The following is a 21,775-nucleotide window of genomic DNA, read 5'->3' as shown; positions in this document are numbered from 1 at the left end:
ATAACCGGTACTTCACTATATCCGTTCCGCAAGCAATTTTATCTAATGGTTCCTAACTCCCCCCTTTTATAACACGTTATTTAAATAAATGACCAATAAATTGAAATTAAAATAAATGACCGAAAAATAATACGTTGTAGCGAAAATGTGTTAACTTTTATTTTTTATTACTTTTCGTCTCGCTTACAAAAAAATTAGTCAAACCCCGCTATAGTGAACCTTCAAGGGACCGAAATTTTGGTTCACTATAACCGGTACTTCACTATATCCGTTCCGCAAGCAATTTTATCTAATAGTTCCTAACTCCTCCCTTTTATAACACGTTATTTAAACAAATGACCAATAAATTGAAATTAAAATAAATGACCGAAAAATAATACGTTGTAACAAAAATGTGTTAACTTTTATTTTTTATTACTTTTCGTCTCGCTTACAAAACAATTAGTCAATCCCCGCTATAGTGAACCTTCAAAGGACCGAAATTTCGGTTCACTATAACCGGTACTTCACTTTATCCGTTCCGCAAACAATTTTAACTAATGGTTCCTAACTCTCCCTTTTATAACACATCATTTAAACAAATGACCAATAAATTGAAATTAAAATAAATGACCGAAAAATAATACGTTGTAACAAAAATGTGTTAACTTTTATTTTTTATTACTTTTCGTCTCGCTTACAAAACAATTAGTCAATCCCCGCTATAGTGAACCTTCAAAGGACCGAAATTTCGGTTCACTATAACCGGTACTTCACTTTATCCGTTCCGCAAGCAATATTATCTAATGGTTCCTAACTCCCCCCTTTTATAACACATCATTTAAACAAATGACCAATAAATTGAAATTAAAATAAATGACCGAAAAATAATACGTTGTAACAAAAATATGTTAATTTTTATTTTTTATTACTTTTTGTCTTGCTTACAAAAAAATTAGTCAAACCCCGCTATAGTGAACCTTCAAAGAACCGAAATTTCGGTTCACTATAACCGGTACTTCACTATATCCGTTCCGCAAGCAATTTTATCTAATGGTTCCTAACTCCCCCCTTTTATAACACGTTATTTAAATAAATGACCAATAAATTGAAATTAAAATAAATGACCGAAAAATAATACGTTGTAGCGAAAATGTGTTAACTTTTATTTTTTATTACTTTTCGTCTCGCTTACAAAAAAATTAGTCAAACCCCGCTATAGTGAACCTTCAAGGGACCGAAATTTTGGTTCACTATAACCGGTACTTCACTATATCCGTTCCGCAAGCAATTTTATCTAATAGTTCCTAACTCCTCCCTTTTATAACACATCATTTAAACAAATGACCAATAAATTGAAATTAAAATAAATGACCGAAAAATAATACGTTGTAACAAAAATGTGTTAACTTTTATTTTTTATTACTTTTCGTCTCGCTTACAAAACAATTAGTCAATCCCCGCTATAGTGAACCTTCAAAGGACCGAAATTTCGGTTCACTATAACCGGTACTTCACTTTATCCGTTCCGCAAACAATTTTAACTAATAGTTCCTAACTCCTCCCTTTTATAACACATCATTTAAACAAATGACCAATAAATTGAAATTAAAATAAATGACCGAAAAATAATACGTTGTAACAAAAATGTGTTAACTTTTATTTTTTATTACTTTTCGTCTCGCTTACAAAACAATTAGTCAATCCCCGCTATAGTGAACCTTCAAAGGACCGAAATTTCGGTTCACTATAACCGGTACTTCACTTTATCCGTTCCGCAAGCAATATTATCTAATGGTTCCTAACTCCCCCCTTTTATAACACATCATTTAAACAAATGACCAATAAATTGAAATTAAAATAAATGACCGAAAAATAATACGTTGTAACAAAAATATGTTAATTTTTATTTTTTATTACTTTTTGTCTTGCTTACAAAAAAATTAGTCAAACCCCGCTATAGTGAACCTTCAAAGAACCGAAATTTCGGTTCACTATAACCGGTACTTCACTATATCCGTTCCGCAAGCAATTTTATCTAATGGTTCCTAACTCCCCCCTTTTATAACACGTTATTTAAATAAATGACCAATAAATTGAAATTAAAATAAATGACCGAAAAATAATACGTTGTAGCGAAAATGTGTTAACTTTTATTTTTTATTACTTTTCGTCTCGCTTACAAAAAAATTAGTCAAACCCCGCTATAGTGAACCTTCAAGGGACCGAAATTTTGGTTCACTATAACCGGTACTTCACTATATCCGTTCCGCAAGCAATTTTATCTAATAGTTCCTAACTCCTCCCTTTTATAACACATCATTTAAACAAATGACCAATAAATTGAAATTAAAATAAATGACCGAAAAATAATACGTTGTAACAAAAATGTGTTAACTTTTATTTTTTATTACTTTTCGTCTCGCTTACAAAACAATTAGTCAATCCCCGCTATAGTGAACCTTCAAAGGACCGAAATTTCGGTTCACTATAACCGGTACTTCACTTTATCCGTTCCGCAAACAATTTTAACTAATGGTTCCTAACTCTCCCTTTTATAACACATCATTTAAACAAATGACCAATAAATTGAAATTAAAATAAATGACCGAAAAATAATACGTTGTAACAAAAATGTGTTAACTTTTATTTTTTATTACTTTTCGTCTTGCCTACAAAAAAATTAGTCAAACCCCGCTATAGTGAACCTTCAAGGGACCGAAATTTTGGTTCACTATAACCGGTACTTCACTATATCCGTTCCGCAAGCAATTTTATCTAATAGTTCCTAACTCCTCCCTTTTATAACACATCATTCAAACAAATGACCAATAAATTGAAATTAAAATAAATGACCGAAAAATAATACGTTGTAACAAAAATGTGTTAACTTTTATTTTTTATTACTTTTCGTCTTGCCTACAAAAAAATTAGTCAAACCCCGCTATAGTGAACCTTCAAAGGACCGAAATTTCGGTTCACTATAGCCGGTACTTCACTTTATCCGTTCCACAAGCAATTTTATTCAATGGTTCCTAACTCCTCCCTTTTATAACGCATTATTTAAATAAATGACCAATAACTTGAAATTAAAATAAATGACCGAAAAATAATACGTTGTAACAAAAATGTGTTAACTTTTATTTTTTATTACTTTTCGTCTTGCCTACAAAAAAATTAGTCAAACCCCGCTATAGTGAACCTTCAAAGGACCGAAATTTCGGTTCACTATAGCCGGTACTTCACTTTATCCGTTCCACAAGCAATTTTATCTAATGGTTCCTAACTCCTCCCTTTTATAACACGTTATTTAAATAAATGACCAATAACTTGAAATTAAAATAAATGACCGAAAAATAATACGTTGTAACAAAAATGTGTTAACTTTTATTTTTTATTACTTTTCGTCTTGCCTACAAAAAAATTAGTCAAACCCCGCTATAGTGAACCTTCAAAGGACCGAAATTTCGGTTCACTATAGCCGGTACTTCACTTTATCCGTTCCACAAGCAATTTTATTCAATGGTTCCTAACTCCTCCCTTTTATAACGCATTATTTAAATAAATGACCAATAACTTGAAATTAAAATAAATGACCGAAAAATAATACGTTGTAACAAAAATGTGTTAACTTTTATTTTTTATTACTTTTCGTCTTGCCTACAAAAAAATTAGTCAAACCCCGCTATAGTGAACCTTCAAAGGACCGAAATTTCGGTTCACTATAGCCGGTACTTCACTTTATCCGTTCCACAAGCAATTTTATTCAATGGTTCCTAACTCCTCCCTTTTATAACGCATTATTTAAATAAATGACCAATAACTTGAAATTAAAATAAATGACCGAAAAATAATACGTTGTAACAAAAATGTGTTAACTTTTATTTTTTATTACTTTTCGTCTTGCCTACAAAAAAATTAGTCAAACCCCGCTATAGTGAACCTTCAAAGGACCGAAATTTCGGTTCACTATAGCCGGTACTTCACTTTATCCGTTCCACAAGCAATTTTATTCAATGGTTCCTAACTCCTCCCTTTTATAACGCATTATTTAAATAAATGACCAATAAATTGAAATTAAAATAAATGACCGAAAAATAATACGTTGTAACAAAAATGTGTTATCTTTTATTTTTTATTACTTTTCGTCTTGCCTACAAAAAAATTAGTCAAACCCCGCTATAGTGAACCTTCAAAGGACCGAAATTTCGGTTCACTATAGCCGGTACTTCACTTTATCCGTTCCACAAGCAATTTTATTCAATGGTTCCTAACTCCTCCCTTTTATAACGCATTATTTAAATAAATGACCAATAACTTGAAATTAAAATAAATGACCGAAAAATAATACGTTGTAACAAAAATGTGTTAACTTTTATTTTTTATTACTTTTCGTCTTGCCTACAAAAAAATTAGTCAAACCCCGCTATAGTGAACCTTCAAAGGACCGAAATTTCGGTTCACTATAGCCGGTACTTCACTTTATCCGTTCCACAAGCAATTTTATTCAATGGTTCCTAACTCCTCCCTTTTATAACGCATTATTTAAATAAATGACCAATAACTTGAAATTAAAATAAATGACCGAAAAATAATACGTTGTAACAAAAATGTGTTAACTTTTATTTTTTATTACTTTTCGTCTTGCCTACAAAAAAATTAGTCAAACCCCGCTATAGTGAACCTTCAAAGGACCGAAATTTCGGTTCACTATAACCGGTACTTCACTATATCCGTTCCGCAAGCAATTTTATCTAATGGTTCCTAACTCCTCCCTTTTATAACACGTTATTTAAATAAATGACCAATAAATTGAAATTAAAATAAATGACCGAAAAATAATACGTTGTAGCGAAAATGTGTTAACTTTTATTTTTTATTACTTTTCGTCTCGCTTACAAAAAAATTAGTCAAACCCCGCTATAGTGAACCTTCAAAGGACCGAAATTTCGGTTCACTATAGCCGGTACTTCACTTTATCCGTTCCACAAGCAATTTTATTCAATGGTTCCTAACTCTTCCCTTTTATAACGCATTATTTAAATAAATGACCAATAACTTGAAATTAAAATAAATGACCGAAAAATAATACGTTGTAACAAAAATGTGTTAACTTTTATTTTTTATTACTTTTCGTCTCGCTTACAAAAAAATTAGTCAAACCCCGCTATAGTGAACCTTCAAAGAACCGAAATTTCGGTTCACTATAACCGGTACTTCACTATATCCGTTCCGCAAGCAATTTTATCTAATGGTTCCTAACTCCCCCCTTTTATAACACGTTATTTAAATAAATGACCAATAAATTGAAATTAAAATAAATGACCGAAAAATAATACGTTGTAGCGAAAATGTGTTAACTTTTATTTTTTATTACTTTTCGTCTCGCTTACAAAAAAATTAGTCAAACCCCGCTATAGTGAACCTTCAAGGGACCGAAATTTTGGTTCACTATAACCGGTACTTCACTATATCCGTTCCGCAAGCAATTTTATCTAATAGTTCCTAACTCCTCCCTTTTATAACACATCATTTAAACAAATGACCAATAAATTGAAATTAAAATAAATGACCGAAAAATAATACGTTGTAACAAAAATGTGTTAACTTTTATTTTTTATTACTTTTCGTCTTGCCTACAAAAAAATTAGTCAAACCCCGCTATAGTGAACCTTCAAAGGACCGAAATTTCGGTTCACTATAGCCGGTACTTCACTTTATCCGTTCCACAAGCAATTTTATTCAATGGTTCCTAACTCCTCCCTTTTATAACGCATTATTTAAATAAATGACCAATAACTTGAAATTAAAATAAAGGACCGAAAAATAATACGTTGTAACAAAAATGTGTTAACTTTTATTTTTTATTACTTTTCGTCTTGCCTACAAAAAAATTAGTCAAACCCCGCTATAGTGAACCTTCAAAGGACCGAAATTTCGGTTCACTATAGCCGGTACTTCACTTTATCCGTTCCACAAGCAATTTTATTCAATGGTTCCTAACTCCTCCCTTTTATAACGCATTATTTAAATAAATGACCAATAACTTGAAATTAAAATAAATGACCGAAAAATAATACGTTGTAACAAAAATGTGTTAACTTTTATTTTTTATTACTTTTCGTCTTGCCTACAAAAAAATTAGTCAAACCCCGCTATAGTGAACCTTCAAAGGACCGAAATTTCGGTTCACTATAGCCGGTACTTCACTTTATCCATTCCACAAGCAATTTTATTCAATGGTTCCTAACTCCTCCCTTTTATAACGCATTTTTTAAATAAATGACCAATAACTTGAAATTAAAATAAAGGACCGAAAAATAATACGTTGTAACAAAAATGTGTTAACTTTTATTTTTTATTACTTTTCGTCTTGCCTACAAAAAAATTAGTCAAACCCCGCTATAGTGAACCTTCAAAGGACCGAAATTTCGGTTCACTATAGCCGGTACTTCACTTTATCCGTTCCACAAGCAATTTTATTCAATGGTTCCTAACTCCTCCCTTTTATAACGCATTATTTAAATAAATGACCAATAACTTGAAATTAAAATAAAGGACCGAAAAATAATACGTTGTAACAAAAATGTGTTAACTTTTATTTTTTATTACTTTTCGTCTTGCCTACAAAAAAATTAGTCAAACCCCGCTATAGTGAACCTTCAAAGGACCGAAATTTCGGTTCACTATAGCCGGTACTTCACTTTATCCGTTCCACAAGCAATTTTATTCAATGGTTCCTAACTCCTCCCTTTTATAACGCATTATTTAAATAAATGACCAATAACTTGAAATTAAAATAAAGGACCGAAAAATAATACGTTGTAACAAAAATGTGTTAACTTTTATTTTTTATTACTTTTCGTCTTGCCTACAAAAAAATTAGTCAAACCCCGCTATAGTGAACCTTCAAAGGACCGAAATTTCGGTTCACTATAGCCGGTACTTCACTTTATCCGTTCCACAAGCAATTTTATTCAATGGTTCCTAACTCCTCCCTTTTATAACGCATTATTTAAATAAATGACCAATAACTTGAAATTAAAATAAAGGACCGAAAAATAATACGTTGTAGCGAAAATGTGTTAACTTTTATTTTTTATTACTTTTCGTCTTGCCTACAAAAAAATTAGTCAAACCCCGCTATAGTGAACCTTCAAGGGACCGAAATTTTGGTTCACTATAACCGGTACTTCACTATATCCGTTCCGCAAGCAATAATATCTAATGGTTCCTTACTCCCCCCTTTTATAACACATTATTTAAATAGATGACCAATAAAATGAAATTAAAATAAATGACCGAAAAATAATACATTGTAACAAAAATATGTTGATTTTTATTTTTTATTACTTTTCGTCTTGCGTACAAAAAAAAATTAGTAATCTTTAGCTGATGAGCAATCCTCAACATCAGATATAGAAACACTTCCCGACTCTCTGTTAATTTTTCCTGAATTCATGTTATTCCACTTTTTAAACCCAGCCATTCAAGCGCCTTAAAGTAGTCCTACCAAATCGTATAGCAAATTCATAGGCTTTGTCTCGAGGCCCTCATTTGTCCAGATACTGTAAGATTGCGACTTCTTTGAATGACGAACCAATTCATTAATGCTATTCAATAATGAAGCAAACAAGGAAAAATGATTATTGCTACATTCCATGATATTGATGGTTTAAAAAATCGGTATATGTATTTATTTTGAAGTAGAAGTTTCAAAATTATTATGAATATGTACTATAAATGAAAAAAATAAATCAGTCGAAGACAGGAAAAAGTTCATAATATCTTTTTTTTTTCAATGCCCACTTGTGTTAACATTTTCGTCAATTGAGGCATTTACAGGGCAGATTTGTTGATCTCTCTTTCAGGGGCACCATATTATGTGGGCCAACGTTGCTCCCACAGTAAGGACAAATAGTACAGCGAAGGAAAGAACATCCATGCCTTGCCCGGGATTCGAACCCAGAACGTTTTCGATGCAGGGACAGTTCCCTAACCCCTGCACAGGCCGGTCGGTGTTCATAATATCTAACTTCCTCTTTTTTTTGGTTCACTATATCCACAAAAAGTAACATAATATGTGGGCAGCAAGACATGGGAGCTAACACTTCGTTCACTATATCCGGGAGTTCACTATAGCGGGGTTTGACTGTATTATCTAATTTTTTATTTTAGGTAAATGCCAATTTTGTATATTAAAATTGGTAATCGCGTCAGTGCAAATGCATTGCAATTTGATAAACGCTTTTACTTTCGACCTTTTGCTTCCTTTTAATTTTCCTAAATCTTTATTGTTTTTGGAATTATATTTGCTATTTTGCTATTATCTTTGTGTACTTTACCTTATAGGATTTAGAAATTTAGTTTAAAAAAATTCATTTCAAATTAATTTATTTAAAAAAAATTTAGATTTTTGAAATTTTATTTTGCCTTGATGTTAATGATTTAATGACGTTAAAAATAACACTGGCAGGTATTTACGGAGTGTTGAAACTTTAAAAAAAAGCGAAATGTTTTGGGGTATAAATAGGAAATTTTGGTGTATTATTAATTAATTGCTGTGTAAACAGTTACTTGGTTTTACTTATTAATTGGCAACATATTCAACAAATTTTATATACTTCTATTTGTTTTTATTGTAATTTTTTAATGTATTGAAATTTACTGATGAAGATTATCAGTTACTTTTAAAATAATACTATATCTCATGAACTACCATATCAAATTTTATGTCCATTATAAAATAAATCTTTTGCTACCTTAAATTTTGTGCTCATCACAAACATTTTTTTATCTCATGAATAATATTCATTTGATTTTAATTTTTTTCTAAACAGTATAAATATGTGATGAAAGAGATAAAATTAAAAGCAAAAATTAAAAAAAAATCGTGATCGTTATTACGATCACTGGTTTTCCATTGGTCAAATGCTTTCTCTCTTCTGGATTGACTCCGATAAACGCCACAACATTTCAATATCATGGGTAGCAAAAACTGTCTCAATTGATGTCTGTCGTCGAATTGGTTTTCAAATCCTGGCTATATACGTGTTTCAAGATGTCACAAAATACTTTTCCGCCTTCAGTATTCATATTTATAATAAAATCACCGTCAAGACAGTAATTATAAGTTAATAATAAAAAGAATTTAAAAATACTTTAAATTATTATTATGTAAATACATTAGGAATGACTGCTGGCGAAAATAAAAATAAAAAAAAAAAGAATTCTAAAAAAATTATCAAACAGCAGCTGTCGCCATAGCAACGCATGCAATGACGACGCATGCGCACTGTTTACTATTACTCTTGAACACAGTTGAAAGGAGTGATGACGTCCAAATAAAGTGCACACGCCATCAAACCCGAAACGAGACCCACGTTATAAAAAAAGCACTAAAGTTATCAGAAATTAGATGGATAATTCGAACAAGCACGTTTTTTCCTGCAAAAAAAAATTTCTTTTCGTGTTTTAAAATTCCAAACGATTAAAAATAAAAATTTAGTGAAAAATTTTATTTTTCTGAAAGTTTTTCTGACCGAAAAATAAAGTTTTAGTAATTTTTTTATGCAAATTTATTTCTCTTACTATTAAATTTAAATTAGTTATCAACTTTCTTTTCTTTTTAATAGAGATTCCAGAAAGAAGAATATACGAAGAACTATGGATTTAGTATATGTATTTCATTGGTTTGAAAGGTTTTTTTTAATTGCCTAATGCATTTTTGATATTATATATATATTTTTTTCTTCATTTTATTCATTTTGTCATTTTATTCATTTTGTCATTTTATTCATTTTGTCCTTTTATTAATTTTGTCATTTTATTTTCAATACGGAGATAAAGTTGAATCTGATTTGTACAAGCATAATACGTTTTATCAGTTCGGAGTGTTTATTAAATAATTTGTAAAGCATATTTACGCACAATTTAGCTATTTTGTTTCATTGTAGATATTTCATGGGTAAAAACATGATAAAATATAATATTATTTGTATCATTTTTTGTTTGTTTTAGTATGAGGTTATGATGATAATACTCCACTATGAAAAAAATAATAGAAAAAATACTTTAAAATAAGTATTTTTTCTTATAAACTCTGATACCTTATTTCAACATTTTATTAATTTTGAATTCCCGCTTGTAAAGTTTCAAATATTTAATTTTGTTATTCAATGTAAGATACGTGGACATATTTGCATTCATGAAATATGAGCTTCATTTTTAAAGGCAGCTCATTTTGTTAAAAAAAATTATATATATAAATTTTACAAATATTACCTATTTGTATGTTTTTTTTAATTTTTTAATGATTTTACAATTTAAATATTTATTGTTTTTATTAATTTCTTTCATATTATGAGTTTCTTGCTTAAATTTTCCAATTATTATTATTAAAGTGGTTTTAATGGATGGAAACATTGAAATGTAAGTTGCTTTATACTTTTTTACCACGTTTATATCAACTTTCCTTCGTGTATGTCTGCTCGGGTGGAATTTTTGTAATCGATTTTAAACTGACTTCCCGACTAGCTACAGACTTCAAATTTGGCACACAGTTCAGAATTGGATGACAATGCATGAAAGTGAAGAGAAAAAAGACATACAAAGTAAAATAAAATATAAATTAAAAAAAATTTAATATTTTCGCGATTGTCTTTCGTTGTCGATTCGATTATTTCAAATTAGTGTCACATGTCAGTTGAAAAGATTTATGTACAGAGAGTGAAAAAGTTGAGATCTTGGAAGTGAGTACAAAAAAAAAAATCAAAATAATATTTTTAAAAACCACGTTTTTGATTAATAATTAAAAAACGAAAATTTGAAAAACGAGAAACGTGGGGCGCATGAAATACGTAACAGTACATATACACATTTTTCTTACTCATACACATGCACAACCACATACACGTGCATATGCACAAACATATTCCACATTCGCATTCAGATACAATTAGAGATACACATACACATATTCTCATGAGCACACATACTGTTACTGTTATGTATTTCGTGCGTCCAACGTTTTCCATTTTTTAAATTTTTGTTTTTTATTTATTATTCTCCACTACAAAAAAGTAGTTTTTAAAAATATTATTTTTATTGATTTTTTTTTTATCAATTATTTTACACGATAAAGCTAATATAAGCTAAAGCATTTGCAGATAAAGCGAAATCACATCATCAAATTTTTTCTTTTCATCAATTTTTGTACACTGTTAGATTAGTATATTTAATTTTTATGTATTTTTGTTTTATTCTACTTCAAAGCTGTGAGCTTGTTTTCTGCTTTTCTCTTTTCATCTTAAACTCATTTACAATTACACTATTTTTCCTTAATTTTTTAGAGACATAGACGCATTATAAAGAATTATTTTTATCTTAGAATAATCATTTTTCATTTCGAAATGCCCCTATTGCTATCGCAAAGGAATGTATCCTAATGAGTACCTTTATGTTCATATATATATATATGATACAATTCCAGGTCAATTTTGACTAATAATAAGGGCTTATTAAACATTCGATGCATGATTAATATTGAATGTACGATTTTTATCAATACATTTGGGTATTTATCTGTCATGGAGAGCCTTAAATATCAATGGTGTGACACTCTTATTAATACGTTTCTTTGGGCCTCACAAGGGACTAGCGATTTTAACTTAATTCAGTTCTATCTTTAATGATTCACTGATAAGGTCAAATTAAACATTTAATTTTTTTGTAAAATTAAGATTTTACTGATCATATTGGGTTTTAGTATCTGAAATTAAATCAGGATCCAAATTCAGTTAAATCTAATACTGACATGGTCAGTTTAAATATTTAATTTTTATTTAACTGATTACATTAGGTTTTAATATCTGACTTTGATTTACTATGTAATTTAACCTAGTTTTCCCATAGAGTTAAATTTGCATCAGTATTGTGAAATTCCATTGTTATTTATGTTACTTTTAATAAATTAAAAAAAATTAGGAAAAGTAATACTATTTTAGCCAGGAACTCGCATGCTGTTCAAATAAAGAGAATTTTTCAAGAATACTAAAAAGTCACAGGAGAACTGAAAAATTGTGTTTCAAAGTTTTTTTATTTTCAGATCTGTCATACTTTATAATATTATGTTTCAAGTGTTAAGTCATAGCTTTTATGGTTTTATGTTCACAGTAAATACAAAAATTATTTATTATATTATTTAAAAACCTGGCTTGTGTTACGTTTTGCTAATATTAATTAATAAGAAAATTGAGTAACATTTGTAGTTAGACAAATGTTTTTTAAAAGATCAGGAAATATTTAGGTAATTTAAATTAATATTTATGCAATTCACGTAATTTAATTAAATGAAATATTTACCTAAATAGAATTAAAAATAAAATACAATTCGAACTTCACGAAAATATTGTTTTTTTCATCAAAAGTATGTTTATAATAAGTCTTTAAAATAAATTTTTTTGGGGCAGAATCAACAGAAGTATAGAAACTATTTTTGTACTTTGTATATTTATATTAATTCCGCCTTAAAAATATTAATGCAATTAAAAATGTTCTAAATATTCGTAAATCTAATATTATTAATAATTCTGTTGTTAATAATGTTATTATGAATAAAATAGTATTTTCATAAGTTTTTCAAGTATGAATTTAATAATAGTGATTGTTCTATGTAGCTCTTTCGTAGTTTCATCATATTGTTTGGTTAAAATTATTGCTTATCTGAAATAGTTTTTTTAAAATTGTTTTTTAATAATAGTGATTGTTCCTTATAGTTTTTTCGTAGTTTCATTATATTGTTTGGCTACAATTATTGCTTTTCGTAAATAGTTTTTTTTAAATTGTTTTGTAATAATAGTGATTGTTCTATGTATTTTTTTCGTAGTTTCATTATATTGCTTGGTTGAAATTATTGCTTATCTTAAATAGTTTTTTTAAATTGTTTTTTAATAATAGTGATTGATCCTTATAGTTTTTTTGTAGTTTCATTTTATTGTTTAGTTAAAATTATTGCTGATCTTAGTTTTTTCAATAATAGTGATTGTTCTATTTAGTTTTTTCGTAGTTTCATCATATTGTTTGGTAAAAAATTATTGCTTATCTTAGTTTTTTTTAATAATATTGATTGTTCCATCTAGTTTTTTCGTAGTTTCATTATATTGTTTGGTTAAAATTATTGCTCATCCCAAATAGTTTTTTTAAATAGGATTTTTAATAATAGTGATTGTTCCATCTAGTTTTTTCGTAGTTTAATTATATTGTTTGGTTAAAATTATTGCTTATCTTAAATAGTTTTTTTAAATATGTTTTTTAATAATAGTGATTGTTCCATCTAGTTTTTTCGTAGTTTCATTAGATTGTTTGGTTAAAATTATTGCTTAACTTAAATAGCTTTTTTAATAATAGTGATTGTTCCATATAGCTTTTATGCAGATTCATTATATTGTTTGGTTGAAATTATTGCTTGTCTTAAACAGATAGTTATCTTAATTGTTAAGTACCGTTTCACACGTTTCCATCTGAGATGGTCATGGAAAATTGTTTCGTCTCAGTGAGGGTTGTTAATTGGTCTTATTTAAAGAGGTGGATTTTCAGATTATTATAATTGGTCCCATATACTGATATTTTTTTAAATTAATCGAAGATCAAAAAAAGTAATATCATATTTCAATAAAATTTTTAAAAATCTAAAATTTCATTTAATATGCTAATTTTGGTTGCGATTAAATATCATCATATCTTCAAATTATCACAATTCATCGAAAAACGCACATTCCTTTTAGATAAATAAATTTTTTTAAATACTTAATCGAAAATCAAAAAACTAATTTCAATAAAATATTCAGAAATCTAAAATTTTATTTAATTCTCTAATTGTGGTTAAGATTAAGCATTAATGGTTATATACAATACCCGTATATCATATAATAAAAAAAAACGAATAAGGAAAACAATGCACAATCGCCCTTATAAAAATGGCAGTACAAATTGTTACAGTAATAGCAGTACAAATTTTTACAAATTTTTTTTCCCTACAGCTAAAAAATGAACATGTAACTTAATATAAATGAACATATAATTGCATGTAAGTAAATAATTTAATATAAGTATTTTATTTAATCTGGCGTATGAACTTCATTTTGAAACTAAACAAATTTTTTCGAGAAAATATGAAATCTACTCAAATCGGAATTCAAAACATGTTCTTTTCTCATCCCCTCAACTGAAATAAAACCATTTTCGTCGTCTGCTTCGTCTGGAAACGCCTGAATCGGGAACTAGCCATTTTTATGTCATTTTGACGGTTGCTATGAGATTGCTTTATTCAAATTTTTTGAATTGCAGTTTATAATAAATTGCTGTTCAAAAGAAATTTTCAATTAATCTTTTTTTTATTTGAGTAAATATATAATATTCTGAAGAAAATATATTCATAGAAAATTTTGAACATATGCATGAAAAAACATAAGCATGAACATATGCATGAAATATCCTATGCATGAAAAAACATAAGCATGAACATATGCATGAACTTATGCATGAAAAAACATATTTTGACAGTTGCTATGAGATTGCTTTATTCAAATTTTCTGAATTGCTCTTTATAATAAATTGTTGTTCAAAAGAAATTTTAAATTATTTTATAATTATTTTTTTATTTGAGTAAATACATAATATTCTGAGGAAAATATATTCATAGAAAATTTTGAACATATCCATAAAAATTTAAATCTGTATGAAATTTGAAATTATATGAAGATCATAAGGAGAGCATGTTACCCTTGCCCCCCCCCCTAAAAAAACAGAAACAAAATGTAGTTTATCTGTAAAGTTTTATTGCAAAAGATACGACAATAATTCAGCTTCTTTCCAAAATAAGAACCACAGCAATCATGACTTACCATGGGATAAAATTTAAAGTTTAATGTCAAAGGATTCTGCCACTTTGCATTGGAGATTTAGTCTTCATTTGCTGGAAAGCGAAGCCTTTTCAGGAATTTCTTCCATGCAAGAAACGGGGAAAGTCACTGGGAGCAATATCTCAATTATTAAGTATATATATATATATATATATATATATATATATATAGTGAGAAAGTTTCTCTCTGGTGACCCTTATAGTTTAAAAAATAATTTATACATTTGAAAGATCGTAACATGTTTCCCATACATTTATATGCTTGATAACTAAATAAAAAAATTAACTATTTTTGTATCGAAAGTTCTAATTCCTGACTCCCTTTCTATAATATCAAAAGTCTCATAAAGACCAACCTCAGGGCCACTTTTCACGAGGAACTCAAAAATCGTAATTCCAATAAAAACCATGGCTTAAACAGATTCTCAATGTCCCGCAGTGGCCTAGGATGAAATCTGTCGCCCTGTTTCGTCTGATGACTAGCCGCGATTGCCTGAAAAAACATCTATGTCGCATCAACTTGGTTCATGATCCCTTTTGTAAATTGTGTGACATCCACGAAGGTTATGGACTTGTCTCACCTGCCTAGGTGTCCTGCTCTCCCTCGGAAATCTATCTGGGAACGCTACTAGATTGCTCGCTCTTATTTATAGATGTATAGATTCTGATTTTCAATTGTCTTTTAATGTGTAATTGGAAATTAAAAAAAATGCATTTATATATAGTGAGAAAAGTTAGTTCTGGTGACTCTTATAGTTTAAAAAATAGTTTATATCTTTGAAAAATCTTAACATGTATCCCATACATTTATATGTTTGATAACTAAATAAAAGAAATTAACCTTTTTAGTACCGAGAAGTTAAAAAAAATAATATTTGGTATTTCTCCATCAGTTATTAATGTTGATATTTTATGCAGTTATCAGCAATGGAAGTTTTCCTGGAATTAGCAGAAAAGGAGTGTACGCCGATTATCTAAGTAAGTCTATGATCCATTTTAGTAATATTTTCGTTTTTTCTTTTTGACATTTTGTGTCTTTTGCGTAGAATTCGCGATTTTTATTTTGACTGCTCCCTATGTTTCGAATACTTTTAATACGGATACAGTGATAGAGTTATAGTTATTTCCTGTAAAATCATACCTGACTGAAGGACCATTCGTTATCGTCTGACCAATCTTAATCTACTATTTACAGATGAAAAGTTGTAAAATTTAAAATGAATAGAATATGAATAGAAATAGGTAGCCAACTCTTAAAAAAGCCTATTGTGACTGATCTACTCGAATTAAATCTTGTACAGTTGAATTAAAAAGATTTTTTCCTTCTCTTTGTGTAGAATATTTATGCTGTAAAATGTTTATTTTACAATATAGTGAATTATCCAGGAAAGACCACCTCTTTGCAACGTCCTTCTTTACTTACGACTACTTTTGGGAACAACGGAGTTTTTTCCATGGACATTGCGTTGAAAAAAAGCCTTTGCAACGTCCTTCTTTACTTACGACCACTTTTGGGAACAACGGAGTTTTTTCCATGGACATTGTGTTGAAAAAAAACCTTTGGGAGGTACTGGATTTTTTCCATGGACATTGTGTTGAAAATAAACCTTTGGGAGGTACCGGATTTTTCGATGGGCATTGTGTTGAAAAAAAACCTTTGGGAGGTACGGGATTTTTTCCATGGACATTGTGTTGAAAATAAACCTTTGGGAGGTACTGGTTTTTTTCGATGGACATTGTGTTGAAAAAAAAACCTTTGGGAGTTACGGGATTTTTTCCATGGACATTGTGTTGAAAAAAAACCTTTGGGAGGAACTGGATTTTTTTCATGGACATTGTGTTGAAAATAAACTTTTGGGAGGTACTGTTTTTTTTCGATGGACATTGTGTTGAAAAAAAACCTTTGGGAGGTACGGGATTTTTTCCATGGACATTGTGTTGAAAGAAACCTTTATGAGAGACCATCAAAATCTCTCTCAGCAATCGTGCAAACCTGCACACCAAATGCGGAAAAGGTTAAATAAGGAAGCACATTAAAAATACCAAAACAAGAAATGCTAACAGTAGATTAAAATGTATTCAAAATGTTTTTGTGAGGCTCTTATTTAGAGGGTTGTTTCTGACGATCTCAGAAAGAGATCTACGACAGTATGTTGCAGGCAGAGTGCGCTTATGAGAATGCTATCAATTATTTATTTTTAGAATTGAAAGTTAAATTAGAAAAGAACAGTTATTTTAGAAAAAAAACTAAACATCTCAAATAAACGAATTTCAAAGCTAGCTAATTTTTGTGCTTTAAAATTAAATGCAAACCTAAACGAAAAACATAATTATTTATGACAAATAGTTCGAACTTTCCTTATTGGGAAATTTATTTTTGCACATAATTTCGTCAGTAGGTATCATTTTTACTGACGCTAAAGTTTTCATCTATTCGGTTTTAATCACGTCAATATGAGCGTCACTTCCACACCAAGAAAATGACAAAGATTAAAATTAAAATCGTTTTCGAAAACTCATGTACAAAAAATTGTTTAGTCAATGAAGATAACTCCTCAGAGCTACTTAACCTCTTTTTAGCTACTTTTAATGTAGCAAATTTTTTTGTTGTAAAAAATATAAATGTTTAATAACTCATATTGTCTACATAGTTAAAACATGATAGGGTGCTTATTCAAACTCCATAAGAGTATGTTTCTTAGAAATATAGCTATTTACTACTACTTTTTCTGTGTATTTAGGAATATGAGAGACACGTGGTAGTTTCATATACGTTTAGAAAAATGGAACAGTCGTGGATGTTTCGTATTTCTGAAATGCAAAGGTTTTGAAAGATCTTAAACATTTTATTTGACTATATTTCTATTGTCTGAAAGTATATAAATCTGTTGTTGTGTTTCTATTGAAAATTAAACGAGACAAGATTGTCAGCGATCGGTGTTTCGTGAATTTAGTCAGGAAAGTGCACTTTTCGCTTGACGAGAGAGCGCCGAAAGGGGGAAAGTTCGATGTAGCTCAACCACTCATGAAGCCATTTTCTCAATTTAGACATATATCGGAAGGGGAAGACGATTTCCCCCAGATCCATGTACCCAAGCAGTGACCGATTCCTCAGATTTTACGAACACCTATATATGGCATGTACTCGGCTGAGGATAGGATCAGCGTCCGATTCTCAGTGACTCTGCTAACTCCGGCCTGGCATGAATGGGAATTAAAAATAGGACATTATGAACTAGTAAAATGTAAGATTCAGAAAAAAAATTATTATAAAAGTTTTACTTTCACTTTATAGGAGAGAACAATTGTGGGTATATTGATTCTAGCTGTGCAAAGAGGATAATAAAACACAGGAATCATAGTTAAATTTCATCAATATATTAACGTAAAATCTAGGTTTCTATGTTAGTTTGTAGTATGATGTTTAGAGTTCAATGAAATGTAGAAACATTATAAATAATAGAGGAATAAAACATAAAACTTAATCAGCCAATACCGAAGCGAGATTTGTGGTTTCTTCTGTTGACAAAAGAAAAACCGAAGGATAAGCATAATTATCACATCTAAACATTAAACTTAGCATTTTCTATTATCCTGCATTTTCTCTATTTTTTCATTAGTTAAAAGCGTCACTCGTCATGAGGAAGATCACATAAGATTTCCAGGATTGATTCGACAGATGGAAAATTCACAAGAAGCAGCGATGGGGTAGTGGAGGGGGTGTTTATGGAAAGTGCAAATAATTCGAATATAATGTTTTGTAACAATGTTGTCTTTTAATAGTCACATCTTCTGTATATCTCTGAAGAATATGATTTTCGGGTGTTCCATAAGAAACACCCTTACGACGCATTTCCTTGAATTCTTATAAAAAAGACGAGGAAAAGAAATTAATGTAATATCGATAGTTCTGACGATTCCCATTCAACTCATTCTTTTTTAATGCTGAAGTTCAACAGGCATCAATTTTTCTTTAGTGTCTCATTAGATATCGGAATTTTTTTGACTCTAAAATATCAATTTGTGACTCCTAGTGTGTGTAACATCATTTCAAGGGCAAGGATTATGGAACATTTTCTAATTAAATGTTTAGTGAAAAAACATGTAAAGTGCCTTGGCGTTTTTAAGAAATCAATTGTGAGGAAGTATAGCATATTTACAACCTAAAGAATTTTTTGATTTCAGAAATTACTTGGCATATTTTTCTATTAAGCCTTTCAGTCTAATAATGAAATTCCAAATATTCAGGAAGTAAATTGAGACAAAAAGCTTTGAAATTCATGAATTTACATAACTCTTCAGAAGGTTTTATGACGGGTATTTTATGCGGCTATGAAGCAGGTGCTTTAGTCAGAAATTCTTTATATTATGTAGAAGATGTAATTATATCAGGTCATTTTTGTATTGAATTATCATGATCCTACATTAATATGTGTGCATAATATTCGGAGTGTTATCTAATAACCTCCTTTCATAGACATATATACTATCCTTTAAAGAAATGAAGACAAGGAAAAACATACACGTTGGTGGTTGCAATTATATATTTAAGCGTGGAAAAAGCTAAATATCGAAGATTCATATAAACCTATTATAGAAGATTTATGTAAACCTACTATCGAAGATTCACATAAACCTGTTATTCTATAGGAGGAAGATTTAAAAATTCTGATGAAAGAGAAGGTGCATATTCTTCAGGTCTAGGAAGTTCTTATTCTGCAGGAGGAAGAGGAAGTGCTTATTCTTCCGAGGGAGAAAGTTCTTATTCTTCAGGTACAGGAAATTCTCAATCGGCCGGTGGAGGAAGCTCTTATTCCTCAAGTAATCGAAGTTCTAATTCTGAAGTTCTTGGACTTAAAGATTCTGCAGGTGAGAGAAGATCTTATGCTTCAAGTAGTGGAAATGTTTTTTCTGCAGGAGAAGGACCTAAATATTTAGGAGTTGGAAATAGTGCGCATTCCCCAGACAGTAGAAATCCTTATTTTGCAAATGGGGGAAGTGCTTCTTCTGCAGACGGAGGAAATGCATATGTTGCTGTGGCTGGAGGGAGTGCAAATTCTGCAGGTGGTAGAAGTGCTTATTTTGCAGAGCGAGGATCTAAATATTCTGCGAATGAAGGAAGTGCATATTCTGATGAACCAGGATCTAAATATCCTGCACGTGAGGGAAGTTCTTATTTTTCAAGTAGTGGAAATGCTTTTTCTGGAGGAGAAGGATCTAAATATTCTGCAGTTGCAGAAAGTGCAAATTCCGCAGATAATAGAAATCCTTATTTCGCCAGTGGTGGAAGTGCACATTTTCTAGGTGGTTTAGGTGCTTCTTCTGCAGATGGAGGAAATGCATATGTTGTGGATGGAGGAAGTGCAAACTCTGCAGGTGGAGGAAGTGCTTATTCTGAAGAACTGGGATCTAAATATCCTTCGAGTAAGGGAAGTGCATATTCTGAAGAACTAGGAGCTAAATATCCTACACGTGAGGGAACTTCGTTCTCTTCAAATAGTGGAAATGCTGTCTCTGCAGGAAGAACTAAGTATTCTGGAGTTGGAGAAAGAGTATATTCCGTAGATAGTAGGAGTCCTCATTCTGCAAGTGATGGAAGTGCTTTTTCTCCAGGTGATGGAAGTGCTCATTCTGCAGATGGAAGAAATGCTTATTCTACGAGTGGAGGAGGTGCAGATTCTCCAGGTGGTAATATTGCTGATTCTACAGAGCGAAGATCTAAACATGCAGAGGGGGAAAGAAGTCCATATTCTGAAATAATAGGATCTAAATATCCTGCACGTGAGGGAATTTCTTACTCTTCCAGTAGTGGAAATGCTTTCTCTGCGGGAAGTAGAACTGAATATTCTGGAGTTGGAGAAAGTAAATATTCCGCTGATAGTAGAAGTCCTCATTTTGAAAGCGGTAGAAGTGCTTATTCTCCAGGTGGTGGAAGTACTTATTCTGCAGATGGAAGAAATGCTGATTCGTCGAGTGGAGAAAGAGCAGATTCTTCAGGTGGTAGTAGAGCTTATTCTGAAGAGCGAGGATCTAAATATTCTGCGGATGAAAGAAGTGCATATTCTGATGGATTTGGATCAAAATATTCTGAACATGAGGGAAGTTCTCATTCTTCAAGCAGTGGAAATGTTTTCTCTGCAGGAAGAGGATCTGAATATTCCGGAGTTGGAGAAAGTGCATATTCCGCAGATAATAGAAGTCCTTATTTTGCACGTGATGGAAGTGTTCATTCTTCAGGTGGAAGAAGTGTTTCTTCTGCACACGGAGAAAATGCATATGTTTCGAGTGGAAGAAGTGCAGACTCTGAAGGACTAAGATCTAAATATTCTCCACGTGAGAAAAGTTCTTACTCGTCAAGTAGAGGAAATACTTTCTCTGCAGAAAGAGGATCTAAATATGCTGGAATTGGAGGAAATCCTTATTCCGCAAATAAAATCCCTTATTCTGTGGATGGTGGAAGTGCATATTCTGCGGGTGAAGGAAATGCATATTCTGCAGGTGATGGAAAAGCCTATTCTGCAGTTGGAAGAAGTGCATATTCTGCAGATGCAGAAGGTCATGGAGGTGGAACTTCGTATGCTTTAGAAGAAAATGGTTCTGAAACAGCTGTAGGAGTTGGATTTGGAGAAACAGAAGGAGATGGTTCTGGAGCTGCAAGATTAAATGGTATTTTAGTACCAGGATTACTTGGCACTGCTGCAGATAAAAGTGGTATTTTTAGCGGTAGAAGTGCTTCTGGAGTAACTCGAGTAGATTTGGCAGTGACCGCAAGGAAAAGGGGAGGCAATTATGTGGATTTAGGAAATGATATTGCTGCGAGAGAAAGTGATTTTGAAGCAATAAATGGGCGTAGCTCTCCATCAGCAAGAGGAGGTA

The 21,775-nt window shown here is 30.6% G+C and overlaps 1 protein-coding gene across 5 annotated transcripts in view; it reads left to right on the top strand.

Annotated features, from left to right (window-relative positions):
- Positions 1-15,857, top strand: part of LOC107438365 (uncharacterized) — a 98,981-nt gene extending 83,124 nt beyond the window's left edge. Inside the window, exons 36-37 of one of the 5 annotated variants that reach the window (XR_015433838.1) lie at positions 9,624-9,680; positions 15,818-15,857. The gene's annotated coding sequence lies outside the window, so the exon portion shown is untranslated. Of the gene's footprint in view, positions 1-9,614; positions 10,193-15,817 lie in introns of those variants that run through there. The other 4 variants (XR_015433837.1, XM_087164519.1, XM_087164518.1 and 1 more) reach the window with 4 other exon arrangements.
- The last annotated feature ends 5,918 nt before the right edge of the window (positions 15,858-21,775 follow it).

The sequence above is a fragment of the Parasteatoda tepidariorum genome, chromosome 5 (assembly GCF_982258835.1).
Source record: "Parasteatoda tepidariorum strain Cologne lab strain chromosome 5, Ptep-v5.0, whole genome shotgun sequence".
In the NCBI taxonomy this organism is placed as follows: Eukaryota; Metazoa; Arthropoda; class Arachnida; order Araneae; family Theridiidae; genus Parasteatoda; species Parasteatoda tepidariorum.
Note: the sequence above shows the minus strand (reverse complement) of the source record. Positions and strands in the feature narration are given on the sequence as shown.